The sequence below is a fragment of the Actinia tenebrosa genome, unplaced genomic scaffold (genome assembly GCF_029948245.1).
Source record: "Actinia tenebrosa isolate PJP-AT-01 unplaced genomic scaffold, QUT_ActTen_1.0 PGA_scaffold6__47_contigs__length_16458017, whole genome shotgun sequence".
NCBI lineage: Eukaryota > Metazoa > Cnidaria > Anthozoa > Actiniaria > Actiniidae > Actinia > Actinia tenebrosa.
This window is the reverse complement of record NW_028292583.1, coordinates 2,760,782-2,782,568: the sequence shown is the minus strand read 5'-3', so window position 1 is coordinate 2,782,568 and position 21,787 is coordinate 2,760,782. Positions and strand designations below refer to the sequence as shown.

The 21,787-nt window shown below is 36.6% G+C and overlaps 3 long non-coding RNA genes across 5 annotated transcripts; all 3 read right to left on the bottom strand.

Moving 5' to 3' along the window:
- Positions 1-2,942: 2,942 nt before the first annotated feature.
- Positions 2,943-5,747, bottom strand: LOC148905847 (uncharacterized). Its single transcript, XR_016121608.1, has 3 exons — positions 5,615-5,747; positions 4,396-4,472; positions 2,943-3,306 (listed from the first exon to the last, which is right to left on the bottom strand). It is a non-coding gene; the product is annotated as an uncharacterized LOC148905847 (long non-coding RNA).
- A 2,701-nt stretch (positions 5,748-8,448) lies between these two features.
- Positions 8,449-10,509, bottom strand: LOC148905846 (uncharacterized). Of its 3 annotated transcripts, none has more exons than XR_016121591.1 (3): positions 10,128-10,509; positions 9,802-9,878; positions 8,449-8,796 (listed from the first exon to the last, which is right to left on the bottom strand). It is a non-coding gene; the product is annotated as an uncharacterized LOC148905846 (long non-coding RNA). The 3 variants fall into 3 exon arrangements; XR_016121593.1 differs by having other exon boundaries at positions 10,128-10,191; XR_016121592.1 differs by lacking the exon at positions 8,449-8,796 and adding an exon at positions 8,817-8,838.
- Positions 10,510-14,697: 4,188 nt separating this feature from the next.
- On the bottom strand, positions 14,698-17,448 carry LOC148905845 (uncharacterized). The gene is made up of 3 exons (XR_016121594.1): positions 17,373-17,448; positions 16,146-16,222; positions 14,698-15,061 (listed from the first exon to the last, which is right to left on the bottom strand). It is a non-coding gene; the product is annotated as an uncharacterized LOC148905845 (long non-coding RNA).
- Between the last annotated feature and the right edge of the window lie 4,339 nt (positions 17,449-21,787).

Sequence of the window (21,787 nt, the reverse complement as noted above, 5' to 3'; positions counted from 1 at the left end):
TATTTGGTCCAGGGCAAACGTACTTTCGACGACGCAATTTGTGTGCTTTCCTAGCATCAACTCCTTCAGGATCTAAAACACGAACTATTTCCTGTACCACTTTTCTAGCCACTCTTATTCCTTTTCTCTGTAGAGCATGCCAAACACTACGGTAACCAATACAACATCCAGGACCATCCATGACTGACAGTATAGCATTTCTTAATTCCTGGTGGTTGAATTCGACCATGTTCCTCTGAAATTTATACTTTTTCAGCTTTCTTGTGAGTGTTCTCAGACTCGTGTTCATCTGGTGTTGGGTTTCTAACATATAAAGCATTTCCTTGTAGTTGTATCCTCCATAAAGCAAAGACTCAAGTGTTGATTTCTCATTTGTTTCATCCGCCATTTTGATTCCTGTACAAGGAACACAGGAATCCTGAACTTTTAATAAATTTTATAGTAAAGAAAGATTTGCCGTGAACAAAGAAAGTTTTGCCGTGAGCAAAGTAAGATTTGCCGTGAACAAGTTTTGCCGTGAAAAAAGAAAGTTTTGCCGTGACCAAACAATGTTTTGCCTTGAGCAAAGTAAGTTTTGCCGTGAGCAAAGTAAGTTTTGCCGTGAGCAAAGTAAGTTTTGCCGTGAGCAAAGTAAGTTTTGCCGTGTCACTTATGGGCCAACGTAAAGTAAAGCCACGGATGCATTCTTTTGACTCAGTTTTCGAAAAATTTACGGTTAAAAATGTTCAGATAATTTCTGATGCATCCAAGCATACCAATAAAAATCGCTAAATCGACTTCTCTTCAGTCAAATGAACTTTAAAACTTTCTTGTGAATGAAAATGCTTAAGAATACATTAGGGAACTGCTTTTTTTCATTTCATAGCAAAACCGACAAATACTGACAAAACTGGGGCACTCCAGAAGAAGAAAAAATCCTCTTGGCATCTCTGGAATGAAATTTCTCTAAATCCTGTTTGATGGAGGTATTTCCATGTCTCTCTATCACATCTACACCCACCACCTAGTAAGAGTAGGTAAGAGTAAGAGGTAATAGTATGACCACTGAGTATAGAAATTTCTGAAAAAATCTCCTTAGTGTTCCAGGTTCATCTAAAAACGATATGATATTTAGAAAATTATATTTAACACAGAAAAATCTGCACCACAAATTTGTAGCTGAAAAGAGGTTCAGCATACCATCCTCTTACTGACACCTTACCAACCACATACTAACAGCATACCATCCTCTTACTGACACCTTACCAACCACATACTAACAGCATACCATCCTCTTACTGACACCTTACCAACCACATACTAACAGCATACCATCCTCTTACTGACACCTTACCAACCACATACTAACAGCATACCATCCTCTTACTGACACCTTACCAACCACATACTAACAGCATACCATCCTCTTACTGACACCTTACCAACCACATACTAACAGCATACCATCCTCTTACTGACACCTTACCAATCACATGCTAACAGCATACCATCCTCTTACTGACACCTTACCAACCACATACTAACAGCATACCATCCTCTTACTGACACCTTACCAACCACATACTAACAGCATCCTATTATTGATACCTTGCCAACCATATAGTAACAGCATACCATCCTTTTACTGACACCTTACCAACCACATACTAACAGCATCCTATCCTATTATTGATACCTTGCTAACCATATAGTAACAGCCCTTAGATGGATAACTGCTCCTACAGTAGGGCAGTATTATGACTTACCTAATACATGCTCAAGAAAAAAGTAGTAACCTCTCAAAAAAGTAGAATAATAAAAAAAAAAAAGAAAATGTATGAGCTGTCACACAGAATGAATGAAAGAATGAAAGCAGAATGGAGACTTCTGGAGACTTTCATTCCATTAAGAGGTCATCAGACAGTGACCTTACCACCAGTAAAATAAACCAATCAGTTGTACCCATATGAACTGCAGGACCCAGTTGTACGAAGGGTGAATAGCACTATCCGACGGATAAATCTTATCCACTGGATATATCTATTGGATAACAGCGTCAACTTGTCCACTGGATAAGGATTTATCTGTTGGATAGCACTATCCATCCTTCGTACAACCGGGCCCAGATAGGTATTAAGAGAGAATTCTTTTCGTATTCAAGCAGTGAGCGCAAAAAACTATTTTCCTTTTTTCTTGAAGAAAGTCTGTTGTACAAGGCTAAAATCTTGTTATTCAGAAAGTTTAACTCGTTTGGAAGTGGAGATGACCGATGAAAGTGGGATCAAAGTGTTAACCTAAAACAAACATTTTATTCGGAAATGAGGCTTAGGCCTTCCTTTGCTTATTTCCCATATATTTTCTATAAAAAAGCCTGTCAAAGCAACATTCTAACACAAATGCAACAAAACATCTTTATAAAATTAAAAATACCGCTTCAAACAGGCATTTTATCATAGTACATCAGTTTCTAACTGTTTAAAAAGGTTTTGAGCGTTAACCCAAAACCAAAATTGGGATCAAAACTCATTCGAAAGTCTAGTTTTTGGCCAAATTTGGCAGTATTGCTCATTATTGAAAGACATTTCCTCTTGAAGTGTATATCAAGGGAAAAAAGTTATTTTCAAAATCACTTGTATGTGAACAGTGTTCTGCTGTTTTTTGTAAATCATCCTTACAATTGAAATATATGGTTTTGTACACTTTTAGGTTATTTCACTTCAGAACACTTGTCTTAGAAAATTACACTACAATATGTAACACATATAAAAAAATATAAAAATAACCAATTAATAAATAGGATATAATTATTTTTTAAGCAGAACAGGGGTAATTATTTCACTGTTTTGAAAGTAGACACTGAAATTTTGGATATTATCTTGTTGTTATATAGTGTTTATTATGTATGGTATGTATAGTAATTACAATAGGTATGAAATAAATAAATAAGATAATTAACAATTGGATCAAAATGGATGTTTTTCACTTTTATTCTTTTTTTCTTCTAAGAAGTGACAGTCGTTTGAATGGATATTTTCTTGGGATAATTGCTTCCTATGTTGTATGTTTTACCACATTTATCAAGATTAAACATCCTTTTCTAATTAAAGCTTGTATTTTTTATCTTAGCTGTGCTAGCGTCTTTTGGAAGTCGCATCTTGGGATTCGGCTTTTTGAGCTCGTATTAAAGGATCGGCATACTGAGCACCAAGGTCTGTTACATCATTTTCTTGTTGCGAAAGTACGCTTTCTTTGCCGGTTCTGATGACATTTCGTTTCTTCATTCGCCGCCTTCTTCCATATATATTTTTTCCAAGAGAATCGGTACAGCTGCATTTTAAAATTATACGGCCTAGTATCAAAGACTGCGACTTGATAGAGAGTTTTGGTTTTAGCAGTATTTTTGAAATTTTTGCAAGCTAAAACCACAGATATCGTACATGGAGCTCTGCTTTTAGTCAGAGCCAAAATGTATGTTATGTTACTTAATTTGGCTAAGAATGTAATTTAGGCGTAGTTAAAATCGAAACAAGCTGGTTAGCGGTTGGCGGTCCCTTCTCTACCCGACGAGACCCCCCTCTCACGCTTCTCGAACAACGTGCTTTATTGCTGGCTTTGACGAGCGTCACGTGTTACTGACTGTTGGTTGCAATTTGGCAGAGCTTTTGCGTCGTTCAGACTGCCTTGAAGGCTCGGTGCCCACCCTTCTCTCCCTGGGCAAAGCATAAAATTCCTATCAGGTGAGTATTCCACTGACTTTGTCAGTGTGACGGGAGCTAGGTGATGGATTTTTGCAGGGTTGCCATGGTTACCTCCTTGGGGTAGGCGAGATCGCGCGTCAAGCTTACCTCTTGGCACCCAACCCCAAGCTTATCTGTGGACGATGAGTTTTAGCATGCGCAGACGTTTTTCACTCGTGTCATAATTACAATCTCGTACTCAGAGCCTGCGTTTCTTTCGGCCTGCAGCGAAGAGCGAGGGCTCTTTCATAATCCATTTTTGGCGCATGCGCAGCTTTCCGGAAGTGAAACATAATCAATGAAAATCATGCTTTCAAACCTGCTTTCAAACAGAGTTCTGTGTTTACTTCCGATCAAAATAAGAATTAGAAATCGGGAACATATATATATATATTTTTGCAAGTCTTTAAACGTATACTCTCTTATACCGGAAGTCCAAGAAATCCTGGTCTCAAAAAATGGATTATGCCAGAGCCCTCGTTCTTCGCCGCAGGCCAGAAGAAACGCAGGCTCTGGGTACGAGATTGGTCATGATTATTATTATCATGATGATGATATTGATATTGATTATGATGATCACTTTTTTCCGGACCCGACGTTTAATCCAGTAAATACGGTAAGATTTAAAGTTGGCCTACAATCATAAAAATCCTGTTTGTGTGAAATTATTTTTAATTACCTGTCGTCAATGAACAAAGCAGCGACCACCAGAAAGACTAATGCGATCATGATGATGTTCTTCATGGCTACAACGATCTAATGTAAAAGAAATGGCCAATGATTTTATGACCTTATCATATTATAGTTAGTTACGAAAAATCCATTTTTGCCTGGAAGTAAAGAAAAACCCGCGACTATACTCGAAGAAAAGATGGAGTGGTTTAGCAAAGTATTTTGTGTGTTTATTAGAATAGTTACGCGAAAAGTGAAAATATAATACTCGAATTTTGCGAAACTTTTCCGTTAAAATTAAAATATGGAGAGGATATTTTTTACTTTATGATATTAAGGTGTCTGACTACTTTGGCAAATAATAAACAGACAATTGAAACAGTGTTTTACCTAAAATTTAATGATTCAAAAATGCAAAGAAAAATGGGGTGTCCCTAGCTTGTTTTTGAGATAATCACTCCGGAATGACATGCATTTGTACAATTTTGGAAGAAAAATAGGGAAAATCAAGCTCTGTAGAAAAAAAGTCATAAAACCGAAACTAAAGAAGAAACATGAGTAATTTTCTCCGAACACGTAACTTACACTAAAAGTTGTTTTAAGAAACTATTGTAAACAATGGAAAAAAGTTTTTTTTTTTCAGGTTCTACGGTGTGCAAGTTATCGTAAAAATTGAGCCCAAAACAAACAGAACGATTTTTTGCATTGCTCTAATAAACAGAATTGTCTTAAACTTTGAAAAATAATGGGATATTACCTGTTATTCCGGAAAATAACAAAAAATGCATATAGAGAGAGTCCCGTGAAAAATTTGAGGGTTTTGCCCTCTGGAAGTTCAAAACGTGTATGGTTCTTCAATAAATTTGTGAAGATTATTCAACGGTTTTTGAGCGCGCGCACATCGTTGGTTCAAATCAAACGTTCAAAAGTAGTCAGCCACCTTAAACGAGTTAAGTCAGGGGGAAAAATGACGGGTTCAATTTTTTTGGCTTGAAGTAATAAAAGATAAACCCACGACTATAGTTGAAGAAAGGAGGGAGGGGTTTAGCAAAGGTAGCTTTTCCGTTTATTAGAATAGTTAAATAAAAAGTGAAAGTAATGCTCGAATTTTGCGAAACTTTTACGTTAAAATTACAATTGAGGATATTTCTGTTATAATGTTTAAAACGTATAATTAAACAACTACTTCTATTGTTGGTCTTGTTAGGTAGCTAGTATACACTTACTTTGATGCTGTTAGGAACTTGTTGAAGAAAAGTTTTATTAGCGATGTATACTCGACTTCGTCTTTCCTGCAACTGTTTGCCTAGACTTTAGAAAAGGATTTTTGTTGATGAATGGGGATAAGTACAATGCTGCATTATTCAAAGTTTGATCTTAATAGAACTATTTTACATATCCGACGTTTTATTTGCAAATGAGCTTGAAAGTAAAAATAAAATGCTAGTGAGACAAATTCGGTAATTCAGTAAATATGTTCAATTCACAAGTTAAAATAGAAGTTAAAATCCAGTTCATTTAATTATGATCAGATGCTCAACTGAGTGACAATAAAGGAAAGAGCTACAGAGAAGTGGCTAGTGATGCGCAGGAAGCGAATAAAGAATTGTGTAGTAAGGCAGCATGGATACACTCGAACGTGTAAACAATTTAGGGACGTAGCAAGGATCTTCGGAAGGGGTGGCTATTTCGCTTGTGCCCCCGAAACGCCGAAACAAAAGAAACGGCCTTACGTTTTACCATTACAAAAATGTAAAAATATAAAAGCCGGCATTTAAAAAAACATTGAAATTACCTCGAAATCAAGACACGTTTTTGACAAGGGATATTTTGTTATCTTGAAAAGGTAATAAGCATAGGTTTCCTATTATTACCGGATGCCTTAGGTGAAAATATGAATAATTCGCTTTAACTTAAAAGGATAAATCTATTTCACAAAAAGAAAAAAGGAATAGTTTTAACATTTATTTAGCTTTCAAAAAATCTATACTTTATTGAGGTTTTGATATACGTACTTTATTGAAGTTTCGCGCTATGAAGCGGTTGAATGCTTAACGGTCGCTAGGGGTACACTGATGCCTGAACACACGAAAATGTAGTACTTCATATATTCGGCTTACTGAAACAGGATATACGGTTAGGTATTGGCGATATATTGAGCAAATGTGTCTCTTTTTTCTATTTATTCTTATATTTTTGAAAATAATTGTGTTGCTTGTAGCTAGTGCTGAAAGCCAGCGCAATACACAAATTATGCTTTCATTTACTTTATTCATATGCTTTTATCCTAAGGCCTCGTCGTGTGCAATTATTGATCACCTAACACCTTAAAATAAGAACAACCCTATTCCACAGAAAAAAAATCAAATTAACAATTTTCAAAAAAGTATTACTGCGATTCCTAGTTAAAGCGACCACCTGAGACCTAAATCACAAACTAAAAACTAGAATTTTGGTGGACCTCAATCAAAGAGGTTTCTTAATAATGTCTATGGATTCGGCCGGCTCGAATTTCAAACACTTCACTGCAAGGTCATGATCTGATTGAACTTGAAGAAACTCAAATCATAGTCAATACCGATAGCTTTACTGTCAAGCGTTTGAAATTCGGAGCCGGAATACTATGTAATTTTTGAGAAAATTTTATCCAGAGCGAGAAGTTCATAGCGACAAGAAGCATGAGATAAGAGTAACGGTTGTTGCATCACGTCAGTCCTGGTGTAGAAACCGATAGAAACTCTTTGATCCACGTCCATCAAAACTCAATTTTTTGTTTCTGATGAAGGTCTAGTTGTTCGCGTTAACTGGGAATCGCAGTAAAGCAAAAAGGCAAATTTAAAATAAAAAACATTACAAGGGGATGATCAAATGAATTAAACAAATTCTTTACACGTTCGAGTGTATCCATGTTGCTTTGCTGCACATTTCTTAATGCGCTTTCTGCGCTTCACAAGCCACTAGCTCTGTAGCTCTTTCTTTTCTTGCTTGTAAGTTAAGCCTCTGATTAAATAAACTATTTTTTAAACTTCGAATTTAAATTGTGAATTGAAAGCCAGCTCACGGACGAAGATTATCTCCCAATAAATTTAGTCAAAATATATAATAGTAATACTTCAACTAACAGTTCTAAGGCACAAAAATATTGGTTCAAAGTTTGGTTACGAAAGAACTTTTGGTTTTTCTTGGAGCGAATTTTGAAGTAATAATAATGGGGTTGTTCTATTGCAGTGGAGGACTTTACAGGCTGCATATTACAGCTTACAATCATGAGTGATTTATTAGTACATTAGTGTTATGCCTCCAAATTGGTTCAAGCTGTTGAACCGGGAGACAATCCCCTACTCTTACGCGAATAATTCAACAGGTTCTTTTATGTCCCCCATTTACTGTTAGGAAGGGTTGGGAGAGAGGGATCACGATTTTAAGTCCTTGTCCGAGAAGACTTGAAGTTCTAACCATTTGCAGATGTAATTACAAAGGCAGCACCTTCAGTTATTTTAAGACCCTGAACCAAGAAAAAATTCACTAATTTCACTGTGTCGCGTCCCGTTAAATGGCGAAATTTGTATTTCGCTCCTAAAAAAATTGAGGAAATAGATTGTACCGGAGTATTAGCCTAATAGTAGTCTTTCTTCAGTCAAAGTTTGAGGGCGATTTTTGGGTCATTTCCAGCTTTTCTCGATGCTTACACGCACTGCCTCTTAACATCTATTTGTTATTTTTGTATTTCTATCACGTTCCTGCGAGTAGGTGTATATAAAAATAAAGCCTGATTTTCACAAGCGACACAATCACAAGCGCAAGCGTAAGAGGATTTATTTCATCGTGAAAACTCGTGTCCAACGCAAGCATAAGCATAAGCACAAGCACAAGCACGGGGATCAAAATTTTTCCTTTTCGTTGTGCTTGTGCTTGCTTGCGTTGGACAGTTTTCACGATGAAATAAGGCCTCTAATGCTTGCGCTTGTGGATATTATCTTGTTGTTATATAGTGTTTATTATGTATGATATGTATAGTAATTATAATAGGTGTGAGATGAATAAATAAGATAATTAACAATTGGATCAAAATGGATGTTTTTCACTTTTATTCTTTATTTCTTCTAAGAAGTGACAGTCGTTTGAATGGATATTTTCTTGGGATAATTGCTTCCTATGTTGTATGTTTTACCACATTTATTAAGATTAAACATCCTTTTCTAATTAAAGCTTGTATTTTTTATCTTAGCTGTGCTAGCGTCTTTTGGAAGTCGCATCTTGGGCTTCGGCTTTTTGAGCTCGTATTAAAGGATCGGCATACTGAGCACCAAGGTCTGTTACATCATTTTCTTGTTGCGAAAGTACGCTTTCTTTGCCGGTTCTGATCTCATCTTGTTTCTTTATTCGCCGCCTTCTTCTATATCCAGTACTGCAATCGTAAGGAAAATGATTTTCAAGAGAATCGGTACAGCTGCATTTTAAAATTATACGGCCGCGTATCAAAGACTGCGACTTGATAGAGGGTTTTGGTTTTAGCAGTATTTTTGAAATTTTTGCAAGCTAAAACCACAGATATCGTACATGGAGCTCTGCTTTTAGTCAGTGCCAAAATGTATGTTATGTTACTTAATGTGGCTAAAAATGTAATTTAGGCGTAGTTAAAATCGAAACAAGCTGGTTAGCGGTTGGCGGTCCCTTCTCTACCCGACGGGACCCCCCTCTCACGCTTCTCGAACAACGTGCTTTATTGCTAGCTTTGACGAGCGTCACGTGTTACTGACTGTTGGTTGCAATTTGGCAGAGCTTTTGCGTCGTTCAGACTGCCTTGAAAGCTCGGTGCCCACCCTCCTCTCCCTGGGCAAAGCATAAAATTCCTATCAGGTGAGTATTCCACTGACTTTGTCAGTGTGACGGGTGCTAGGTGGTGGACTTTGGCAGAGTTGCCATGGTTACCTCCTTGAGGTAGTGAGGGTTAATATGCGCAAAATAATTATTATGATTATTGCGATTATTGACACTAGAGAAAAACGTTTGCACATGCGTGCCTTTCAGGACGTTTTCTAAGAATTTAGAAGACTTTGACTGACAAAATAAATGTTTGTTTTCTTCGAACATACTTTTTTTGAGATTAAAATACTGTATTAATAAAGATGACATGAAAGAATTAGCTTCAAGTTTCTAGCATGGACACTACGTTTGGCATTTCCATTTATCAAATTTAAGGAATATTTTTACGAAGCATGCGCAGACGTTTTTCACTCGTGTCATGATTATTATTATTATGATGATGATATTGATAATGATGATGATAATAATGATCATTTTTATTGTGGCGTTTATTCCGGACCCGACGTTTAATCCAGTAAATACGGTAAGCTTTAAAGTTGGCCTACAATCATAAAAATCCTGTTTGTGTGAAATTATTTTTAATTACCTGTCGTCAATGAACAAAGCAGCGACCACCAGAAAGACTAATGCGATCATGATGATGTTCTTCATGGCTACAACGATCTAATGTAAAAGAAATGGCCAATGATTTTATGACTTTATCATATTATAATTAGTTACGAAAAACCCGGGTTCTACATTTTTGCCTGGAAGTAAAGAAAAACCCGCGTCTATGTACTGTTTAATAAACGAGCAGGAGTGTTTTATCTGGATTTAAAAACACCAGGCGTAGCCGAGTGGTTTTAGGCCCGATAAAACACGATCTGCGAGTTTATTAAACGGCTTCAAAAACTTTAAGTATAATTCACAAACCTTTCAGTTGAAGTAGAGCAACCAGCCTCGCGAACATTGACTAGTCGTTTGTACAGCAATTTCATGCGCAGTGAGGTTTGTACGTCACTGCCATGCGCAGTAAATGCAAAAAAGGCTTCCACAAGTTGAAGACAACATGCCGAACTCAAGACAGGGGCACTAGACGACGATGATTTATGGGTCGTCGATGATCGTACGTGAGACTGACCTTGATGAGGCTCCAAGTCTTCATCTAAACTTGGATGCATCTTTATTCCGATAAGGTTGTCCATATTGGTATTCTTTATATAATGAAGAGGACTTTATGGGGTTTAAAGGTCCATGCACGTGACGTTTATGGTCGCTCCAATTGGTTCAAATGCTCATTAATTATTCATGAGTTTTTGAAACTCGAAGAAAAGATGGAGTGGTTTAGCAAAGTATTCAGTGTGTTTATTAGAATAGTTAAACGAAAAGTGAAAATAATGCTCGAATTTTGCGAAACTTTTCCGTTCAAATTAAAATAAGGAGAGGATATTTTTGACTTTATGATATTAAGGTGGCTGACTACTTTGGCAAATAATAAACAGAAAATTGAGACAGTGTTTTACCAAAAACTTAATGATTCAAAAATGCAAAGAAAAATGGGGTGTCCCTAGCTTGTTTTTGAGATAATCACTCCGGAATGACATGGCGAAAATCAAGCTCTGTACAAAAAAAACAAAAAAAAAAAAAAAAAATATCATAAAACCGAAACTAAAGAAGAATTGTTGCGTCACGTCAGTCCTGGTGTAGAAACCGATAGAAACGATAGAAATTGAATAAACTATTTTTTAAACTTCGATTTTAAATTGTGAATTGAACGCCAGTTCACGGACGAAGATTATCTCCCAATAAATTTAGTCAAAATATATAATTTAATACTTCAACTAACGGTTCTAAGGCACAAAAATATTGGTTCAAAGTTTGGTTACGAAAGAACTTTTGGTTTTTCTTGGAGCGAATTTGGAAATTAACTAATTTCACGGTCTCGCGTCCCGTTAACTAATGGCGAAATTCGTATTTCGCTCCTAAAAAAATTCAAATTACAACGCGCTTCAAATTACGCACTTTTTAGAGTTCGGGGATTTTCGAGTTACTCGCTCGATCACACCCATATTTTTAAGGCCATCCCACTTTGACATTGTTCGCAACTCGATGACAAACATCGTTGAGATCAAAATCGAGATACAAAACTCGAAACTTTATTTTCGAGTTACGTGTTAATAGACCAGTTTCGAATTCCAAGTTATCGCTGTGTTCCTTGATTACAGACTCATTTGCACAGGGTTAGCCTCGCATCAGTGTTTAAATATTCACAAATACCAACGGTAAAGTAAAGAATGCACAACTTCAACAATACAAACACTTTGAAGCTCGACGGACCTTGACTGCAACACGTGAATATTCTGCACAAACTCGAGGCTAACCCTGAGCAAATTAGTCTGTAATCAAGAAACACAGCGGTATTTTGGAATTCGAAACGGGTCTATTCCGTGACTCGATCCTAAAAGTCAACATTAAAAAACTTTTTCGAGTTACACTTTTACAAATATATCCGAATAAAAAGAATTAACGTGAATGAGAAAACAAACTTTTCTAGAAATTAAAGCCATTGACACGTCAGACTTCACAAAATGTATAATTGGAACTAAATGTGTTTTTTTTTTTAAATTAAAAAAATATATATCTATAAACTCTATCAGTTAACTTTTTCTTAAATGTTTGAGATACTTTAGGTAAGATATATATGTTATTTACGCAAGACAGAGGGCACAGTTTTTCTCTATCCGGACCGACTTTAGGACGGTGAATAACTTATTTCTCTTCATTATTTCTTTTCAGCGGTCCCAGGATCCCGAACCGCGACAACAGGCAGATACTAGGCAGATTAAGATTCCCGTTTTTTTCTTCCCGTAAACGGCAAACGTGACCACGCTTTCATCGTTTCTCTACATTTCACTTTACCAAATGCAAACCTTCTCGACAAAGACAAGTATTCTTTTGTTTATCTACCATTTGGAGATTTTTGCGATCCCTTTTCAAGAATTTTCAAGAATTTTTTAATGGTCAACTGATTTCACGCTTGCCGTAAAGGAGAAAATACCGCGCGCTCAAACAAAATAAAATAAATAAATGTATGTCATGATTATTATTTTCTTCATTTCATAGCAAAACCAACTATCTTGGAGCGTGACATATAGCGAAGAACTGACAAAACTGGGGCACTCCAGAAGAAGAACAAATCCTCTTGGCATCTCTGGAATGAAACTTCTCTAAATCCTGTTTGATGGAGGTATTTCCATGTCTCTATCACACCTACACCCACCACCGAGTAAAGGTAAGAATATAACCACAGAATATAGGAGCTTCTGAACAAATCTCCTAAGTGTTCCAGGTTCATCTAAAAACAATAAGATGTTAGAAAATTATAATTAGCACTTATGAAAAATCTGTTCCACAAATTTGTAGCTGAAAAGAGGTTCAGCATACCATCCTCTTACTGACACCTTACCAACCACATACTAACAGCATACCATCCTCTTACTGACACCTTACCAATCATATGCTAACAGCATACCATCCTCTTACTGACACCTTACCAACCATATACTAACAGCATACCATCCTCTTACTGACACCTTACCAACCACATACTAACAGCATACCATCCTCTTACTGACACCTTACCAACCATATACTAACAGCATACCATCCTCTCACTGACACCTTACCAACCACATACTAACAGCATACCATCCTCTTACTGACACCTTACCAACCACATACTAACAGCATACCATCCTCTTACTGACACCTTAACAACCACATACTAACAGCATACCATCCTCTTACTGACACCTTACCAACCACATACTAACAGCATACCATCATCTTACTGACACCTTACCAATCATATGCTAACAGCATACCATCCTCTTACTGACACCTTACCAACCATATACTAACAGCATACCATCCTCTCACTGACACCTTACCAACCACATACTAACAGCATACCATCCTCTTACTGACACCTTACCAACCACATACTAACAGCATACCATCCTCTTACTGACACCTTACCAACCACATACTAACAGCATCCTATTATTGATACCTTGCCAACCACATACTAACAGCATACCATCCTCTTACTGACACCTTACCAACCACATACTAACAGCATACCATCCTCTCACTGACACCTTACCAACCACATACTAACAGCATACCATCCTCTTACTGACAACTTACCAACCTCATACTAACAGCATACCATCCTTTTACCGACACCTTACCAACCACATACTAACAGCATACAATCCTACAGTAGGGCAGTATTAGGACTTACCTAATACATGCTCAAGAAAAAAGTAGCAACCTCTCAAAAAAGTAGAAAAATAAATAAAAAAAAGAAAATGTATGAGCTGTCACACAGAATGAATGAAAGAATGAAAGCAGAATGGAGACTTCTGGAGAGTTTCATTCCAGTAAGAGGTCATCAGACAGTGACCTTACCACCAGTAAAATAAACCAATCAGTTGTACCCATATGAACTGCAGGACCCAGTTGTACGAATGGTGAATAGCACTATCCGACGGATAAATCTTATCCACTGGATATATCTATTGGATAACAGCGTCAACTTGTCCACTGGATAAGGATTTATCTGTTGGATAGCACTATCTATCCTTCGTACAACCGGGCCCAGATAGGTATTAAGAGAGAATTCTTTTCGTATTCAAGCAGTGAGCGCAAAAAACTATTTTCCTTTTTTCTTGAAGAAAGTCTGTTGTACAAGGCTAAAATCTTGTTATTCAGAAAGTTTAACTCGTTTGGAAGTGGAGATGACCGATGAAAGTGGGATCAAAGTGTTAACCTAAAACAAACATTTTATTCGGAAATGAGGTTTAGGCCTTCATTTGCTTATTTCCCATATATTTTCTATAAAAAAGCCTGTCAAAGCAACATTCTAACACAAATGCAACAAAACATCTTTATAAAATTAAAAATACCGCTTCAAACAGTCATTTTATCATAGTACATCAGTTTCTAACTGTTTAAAAAGGTTTTGAGCGTTAACCCAAAACCAAAATTGGGATCAAAACTCATACGAAAGTCTAGTTTTTGGCCAAATTTGGCAGTATTGCTCATTATTGAAAGACATTTCCTCTTGAAGTGTATATCAAGGGAAAAAAGTTATTTTCAAAATCACTTGTATGTGAACAGTGTTCTGCTGTTTTTTGTAAATCATCCTTACAATTGAAATATATGGTTTTGTACACTTTTAGGTTATTTCACTTCAGAACACTTGTCTTAGAAAATTACACTACAATATGTAACACATATAAAAAAATATAAAAATAACCAATTAATAAATAGGATATAATTATTTTTTAAGCAGAACAGGGGTAATTATTTCACTGTTTTGAAAGTAGACACTGAAATTTTGGATATTATCTTGTTGTTATATAGTGTTTATTATGTATGATATGTATAGTAATTATAATAGGTGTGAGATGAATAAATAAGATAATTAACAATTGGATCAAAATGGATGTTTTTCACTTTTATTCTTTTTTTCTTCTAAGAAGTGACAGTCGTTTGAATGGATATTTTCTTGGGATAATTGCTTCCTATGTTGTATGTTTTACCACATTTATCAAGATTAAACATCCTTTTCTAATTAAAGCTTGTATTTTTTATCTTAGCTGTGCTAGCGTCATTTGGAAGTCGCATCTTGGGATTCGGCTTTTTGAGCTCGTATTAAAGGTTCGGCATACTGAGCACCAAGGTCTGTTACATCATTTTCTTGTTGCGAAAGTACGCTTTCTTTGCCGGTTCTGATGACATTTCGTTTCTTCATTCGCCGCCTTCTTCCATATATATATTTTCCAAGAGAATCGGTACAGCTGCATTTTAAAATTATACGGCCTAGTATCAAAGACTGCGACTTGATAGAGGGTTTTGGTTTTAGCAGTATTTTTGAAATTTTTGCAAGCTAAAACCACAGATATCGTACATGGAGCTCTGCTTTTAGTCAGTGCCAAAATGTATGTTATGTTATTTAATGTGGCTAAAAGTGTAATTTAGGCGTAGTTAAAATCGAGACAAGCTGGTCAGCGGTTGGCGGTCCCTTCTCTACCCGACGGGACCCCCTCTCACGCTTCTCGAACAACGTGCTTTATTGCTAGCTTTGACGAGCGTCACGTGTTACTGACTGTTGGTTGCAATTTGGCAGAGCTTTTGCGTCGTTCAGACTGCCTTGAAGGCTCGGTGCCCACCCTTCTCTCCCTGGGCAAAGCATAAAATTCCTATCAGGTGAGTATTCCACTGACTTTGTCAGTGTGACGGATGCTAGGTGATGGACTTTGGCAGGGTTGCCATGGTTACCTCCTTGGGGTAGGCGAGATCGTGCGTCAAGCTTACCTCTTGGCACCCAACCCCAAGCTTATCTGTGGACGATGAGTTTTAGCATGCGCAGACGTTTTTCACTCGTGTCATGATTACAATCTCGTACCCAGAGCCTGCGTTTCTTTCGGCCTGCAGCGAAGAACGAGGGCTCTTTCATAATCCATTTTTGGCGCATGCGCAGCTTTCCGGAAGTGAAACATAATCAATGAAAATCATGCTTTCAAACCTGCTTTCAAACAGAGTTCTGTGTTTACTTCCGATCAAAATAAGAATTAGAAATCGGGAACATATATATATTTTTTTTGCAAGTCTTTAAACGTATACTCTCTTATACCGGAAGTCCAAGAAATCCTGGTCTCAAAAAATGGATTATGCCAGAGCCCTCGTTCTTCGCCGCAGGCCAGAAGAAACGCAAGCTCTGGGTACGAGATTGGTCATGATTATTATCATGATGATGATATTGATATTGATTATGATGATCACTTTTTTCCGGACCCGACGTTTAATCCAGTAAATACGGTAAGATTTAAAGTTGGCCTACAATCATAAAAATCCTGTTTGTGTGAAATTATTTTTAATTACCTGTCGTCAATGAACAAAGCAGCGACCACCAGAAAGACTAATGCGATCATGATGATGTTCTTCATGGCTACAACGATCTAATGTAAAAGAAATGGCCAATGATTTTATGACCTTATCATATTATAGTTAGTTACGAAAAAGCGCGGGTTCTACATTTTTGCGTGGAAGTAAAGAAAAACCCGCGTCTATACTCGAAGAAAAGTTGAAGTGGTTTAGCAAAGTATTTTGTGTGTTTATTAGAATAGTTAAACGAAAAGTGAAAATATAATACTCGAATTTTGCGAAACTTTTCCGTTAAAATTAAAATATGGAGAGGATATTTTTTACTTTATGATATTAAGGTGTCTGACTACTTTGGCAAATAATAAACAGACAATTGAAACAGTGTTTTACCTAAAATTTAATGATTCAAAAATGCAAAGAAAAATGGGGTGTCCCTAGCTTGTTTTTGAGATAATCACTCCGGAATGACATGCATTTGTACAATTTTGGAAGAAAAATAGGGAAAATCAAGCTCTGTAGAAAAAAAGTCATAAAACCGAAACTAAAGAAGAAACATGAGTAATTTTCTCCGAACACGTAACTTACACTAAAAGTTGTTTTAAGAAACTATTGTAAACAATGGAAAAAAGTTTTTTTTTCAGGTTCTACGGTGTGCAAGTTATCGTAAAAATTGAGCCCAAAACAAACAGAACGATTTTTTGCATTGCTCTAATAAACAGAATTGTCTTAAACTTTGAAAAATAATGGGATATTACCTGTTATTCCGGAAAATAACAAAAAATGCATATAGAGAGAGTCCCGTGAAAAATTTGAGGGTTTTGCCCTCTGGAAGTTCAAAACGTGTATGGTTCTTCAATAAAATTGTGAAGATTATTCAACGGTTTTTGAGCGCGCGCACATCGTTGGTTCAAATCAAACGTTCAAAAGTAGTCAGCCACCTTAAACGAGTTAAGTCAGGGGGAAAAATGACGGGTTCAATTTTTTTGGCTTGAAGTAATAAAAGATAAACCCATGACTATAGTTGAAGAAAGGAGGGAGGGGTTTAGCAAAGGTAGCTTTTCCGTTTATTAGAATAGTTAAATAAAAAGTGAAAGTAATACTCGAATTTTGCGAAACTTTTACGTTAAAATTACAATTGAGGATATTTCTGTTATAATGTTTAAAACGTATAATTAAACAACTACTTCTATTGTTGGTCTTGTTAGGTAGCTAGTATACACTTACTTTGATGCTGTTAGGAACTTGTTGAAGAAAAGTTTTATTAGCGATGTATACTGGACTTCGTCTTTCCTGCAACTGTTTGCCTAGACTTTAGAAAAGGATTTTTGTTGATGAATGGGGATAAGTACAATGCTGCATTATTCAAAGTTTGATCTTAATAGAACTATTTTACATATCCGACGTTTTATTTGCAAATGAGCTTGAAAGTAAAAATAAAATGCTAGTGAGACAAATTCGGTAATTCAGTAAATATGTTCAATTCACAAGTTAAAATAGAAGTTAAAATCCAGTTCATTTAATTATGATCAGATGCTCAACTGAGTGACAAGAAAAGAAAGAGCTACAGAGAAGTGGCTAGTGATGCGCAGGAAGCGAATAAAGAATTGTGTAGTAAGGCAGCATGGATACACTCGAACGTGTAAACAATTTAGGGACGTAGCAAGGATCTTCGGAAGGGGTGGCTATTTCGCTTGTGCCCCCGAAACGCCGAAACAAAAGAAACGGCCTTACGTTTTACCATTACAAAAATGTAAAAATATAAAAGCCGGCATTTAAAAAAAAATTGAAATTACCTCGAAAATCGAGACACGTTTTTGACAAGGGATATTTTGTTATCTTGAAAAGGTAATAAGCATAGGTTTCCTATTATTACCGGATGCCTTAGGTGAAAATATGAATAATTCGCTTTAACTTAAAAGGATAAATCTATTTCACAAAAAGAAAAAAGGAATAGTTTTGACATTTATTTAGCTTTCAAAAAATGTATACTTTATTGAGGTTTTGATATACGTACTTTATTGAAGTTTCGCGCTATGAAGCGGTTGAATGCTTAACGGTCGCTAGGGGTGCACTGATGCCTGAACACACGAAAATGTAGCACTTCATATATTCGGCTTACTGAAACAGGATATACGGTTAGGTATTGGCGATATATTGAGCAAATATGTCTCTTTTTTCTATTTATTCTTATATTTTTGAAAATAATTGTGTTGCTTGTAGCTAGTGCTGAAAGCCAGCGCAATACACAAATTATGCTTTCATTTACTTTATTCATATGCTTTTACCCTAAGGCCTCGTCGGCCCTGCAATTATTGACCACCTAACACCTTAAAATAAGAACAACCCTATTCCACAGAAAAAAATTCAAAAAAAAAAATCACAAACTATAAACTAGAGTTTTGGTGGACCTCAATCAAAGAGGTTTCTTAAGAATGTCTATGGATTCGGCCGGCTCGAATTTCAAACACTTCACTGCAAGGTCATGATCTGATTGAACTTGAAGAAACTCAAATCATAGTCAATACCGATAGCTCTACTGTCAAGCGTTTGAAATTCGGAGCCGGAATACTGTGTAATTTTTGAGAAAATTTTATCCAGAGCGAGAAGTTCATAGCGACAAGAAGCATGAGATAAGAGTAACGGTTGTTGCATCACGTCAGTCCTGGTGTAGAAACCGATAGAAACGATAGAAACCCTTTGATCCACGTCCATCAAAACTCAATTTTTTGTTCATGATGAAGGTCTAGTTGGTCGCGTTAACTGGGAATCGCAGTAAAGCAAAAAGGCAAATTTAAAATAAAAAACATTTCAAAAGGATGATCAAATGAATTAAACAAATTCTTTACACGTTCGAGTGTATCCATGTTGCTTTGCTGCACATTTCTTAATGTGCTTTCTGCGCTTTACAAGCCATTAGCTCTGTAGCTCTTTCTTTTCTTGCTTGTAGGTTAAGCCTCTGATTAAATAAACTATTTTTTAAACTTCGATTTTAAATTGTGAATTGAAAGACAGTTCACGGACGAAGATTATCTCCCAATAAATTTAGTCAAAATATATAATTTGATACTTCAACTAACAGTTCTAAGGCACAAAAATATTGGTTCAAAGTTTGGTTACGTAAGAACTTTTGGTTTTTCTTGGAGCAAATTTTGAAGTAATAATAATGGGGTTGTTCTATTGCAGTGGAGGACTTTACGGGCTGCATATTACAGCTTACAATCATGAGTGATTTATTAGTACATTAGGTGTTATGCCTCCAAATTGGTTCAGGCTGTTAAACCGGGAGAAAAAACCCTACTCTTACGCGAATGATTCAACAGGTTCTTTTATGTCCCCCATTTACTGTTAGGAAGGGTTGGGAGAGAGGGATCACGATTTTAAGTCCTTGTCCGGGAAGACTTGAAGTTCTAACCATTTGCAGATGTAATTACAAAGGCAGCACCTTCAGTTATTTTAAGACCCTGAGTGTTGGTCCAAGGCTTGAACCCTGACCTCCCGCACACCAGTCCGACGCTCTCACCAACTGAGCTAACCGGGTGGCGGTTACTAATTCAAGAAAAAATTCACTAATTTCACTGTGTCGCGTCCCGTTAAATGGCGAAATTCGTATTTCGCTCCTAAAAAAATTGAAAATGATTTTCCGCCCTAGTAGATTGTACCGGCGTAATAGCCTAATGGTAGTCTTTCTTCGGTCAAAGTTTGAGGGCGAGTTTTGGGTCATTTCCAGCTTTTCTCGATGCTTACACGCACTGCCTCTTAACATCTATTTGTTATTTTTGTATTTCTATCACGTTCCTGCGAGTAGGTAGATTTTCAAAAGCGACGCAATCACAAGCGCAAGCGTAAGAGGATTTATTTCATCGTGAAAACTCGTGTCCAACGCAAGCATAAGCACAAGCACAAGCACAAGCACGGGATCAAAATTTTTCCTTTTCCTTGTGCTTGTGCTTGCTTGCGTTGAACAGTTTTCACGATGAAATAAGGCCTCTATGCTTGCGCTTGTGGATATTATCTTGTTGTTATATAGTGTTTATTATGTATGATATGTATAGTAATTATAATAGGTTTGAGATGAATAAATAAGATAATTAACAATTGGATCAAAATGGATGTTTTTCACTTTTATTCTTTATTTCTTCTAAGAAGTGACAGTCGTTTGAATGGATATTTTCATTGGGATAATTGCTTCCTATGTTGTATGTTTTACCACATTTATTAAGATTAAACATCCTTTTCTAATTAAAGCTTGTATTTTTTATCTTAGCTGTGCTAGCGTCTTTTGGAAGTCGCATCTTGGGATTCGGCTTTTTGAGCTCGTATTAAAGGATCGGCATACTGAGCACCAAGGTCTGTTACATCATTTTCTTGTTGCGAAAGTACGCTTTCTTTGCCGGTTCTGATCTCATCTTGTTTCTTTATTCGCCGCCTTCTTCTATATCCAGTACTGCAATCGTAAGGAAATTGTTTTTCAAGAGAATCGGTACAGCTGCATTTTAAAATTATACGGCCTAGTATCAAAGACTGCGACTTGATAGAGGGTTTTGGTTTTAGCAGTATTTTTGAAATTTTTGCAAGATAAAACCACAGATATCGTACATGGAGCTCTGCTTTTAGTCAGTGCCAAAATGTATGTTATGTTATTTAATGTGGCTAAAAATGTAATTTAGGCGTAGTTAAAATCGAGACAAGCTGGTCAGCGGTTGGCGGTCCCTTCTCTACCCGACGGGACCCCCCTCTCACGCTTCTCGAACAACGTGCTTTATTGCTAGCTTTGACGAGCATCACGTGTTACTGACTGTTGGTTGCAATTTGGCTGAGCCTTTGCCTCGTTCAGACTGCCTTGAAGGCTCGGTGCCCACCCTTCTCTCCCTGGGCAAAGCATAAAATTCCTATCAGGTGAGTATTCCACTGACTTTGTCAGTGTGACGGATGCTAGGTGATGGACTTTGGCAGAGTTGCCATGGTTACCTCCTTGAGGTAGGCGAGATCGCGCGTCAAGCTTACCTCTTGGCACCCAACCCCAAGCTTATCTGTGGACGATGAGTTTTAAACAATTATTCGCCAAAGGCGATGTTCCAACCTTATAATCATCGCTAGAGCAGTAATTATCGTCTCACAATCACCGCTCGTTCCACCAATCAAAGTTTGCAAATCAGTAATGTTTGTTTGTTATGTGTGGACATCTTCCAATGGAATATGCGCAAAATAATTATTATGATTATTGCGATTATTGACACTAGAGAAAAACGTTTGCACATGCGTGCCTTTCAGGACGTTTTCTAAGAATTTAGAAGACTTTGACTGACAAAATAAATGTTTGTTTTCTTCGAACATACTTTTTTTGAGATTAAAATACTGTATTAATAAAATAGGAAAGAATTAGCTTCAAGTTTCTAGCATGGACACTACGTTTGGCATTTCCATTTATCAAATTTAAGGAATATTTTTACGAAGCATGCGCAGACGTTTTTCACTCGTGTCATGATTATTATTATGATGATGATGATATTGATAATGATTATGATGATCGTTTTTATTGTGGCGTTTATTCCGGACCCGACGTTTAATCCAGTAAATACGGTAAGCTTTAAAGTTGGCCTACAATCATAAAAATCCTGTTTGTGTGAAATTATTTTTAA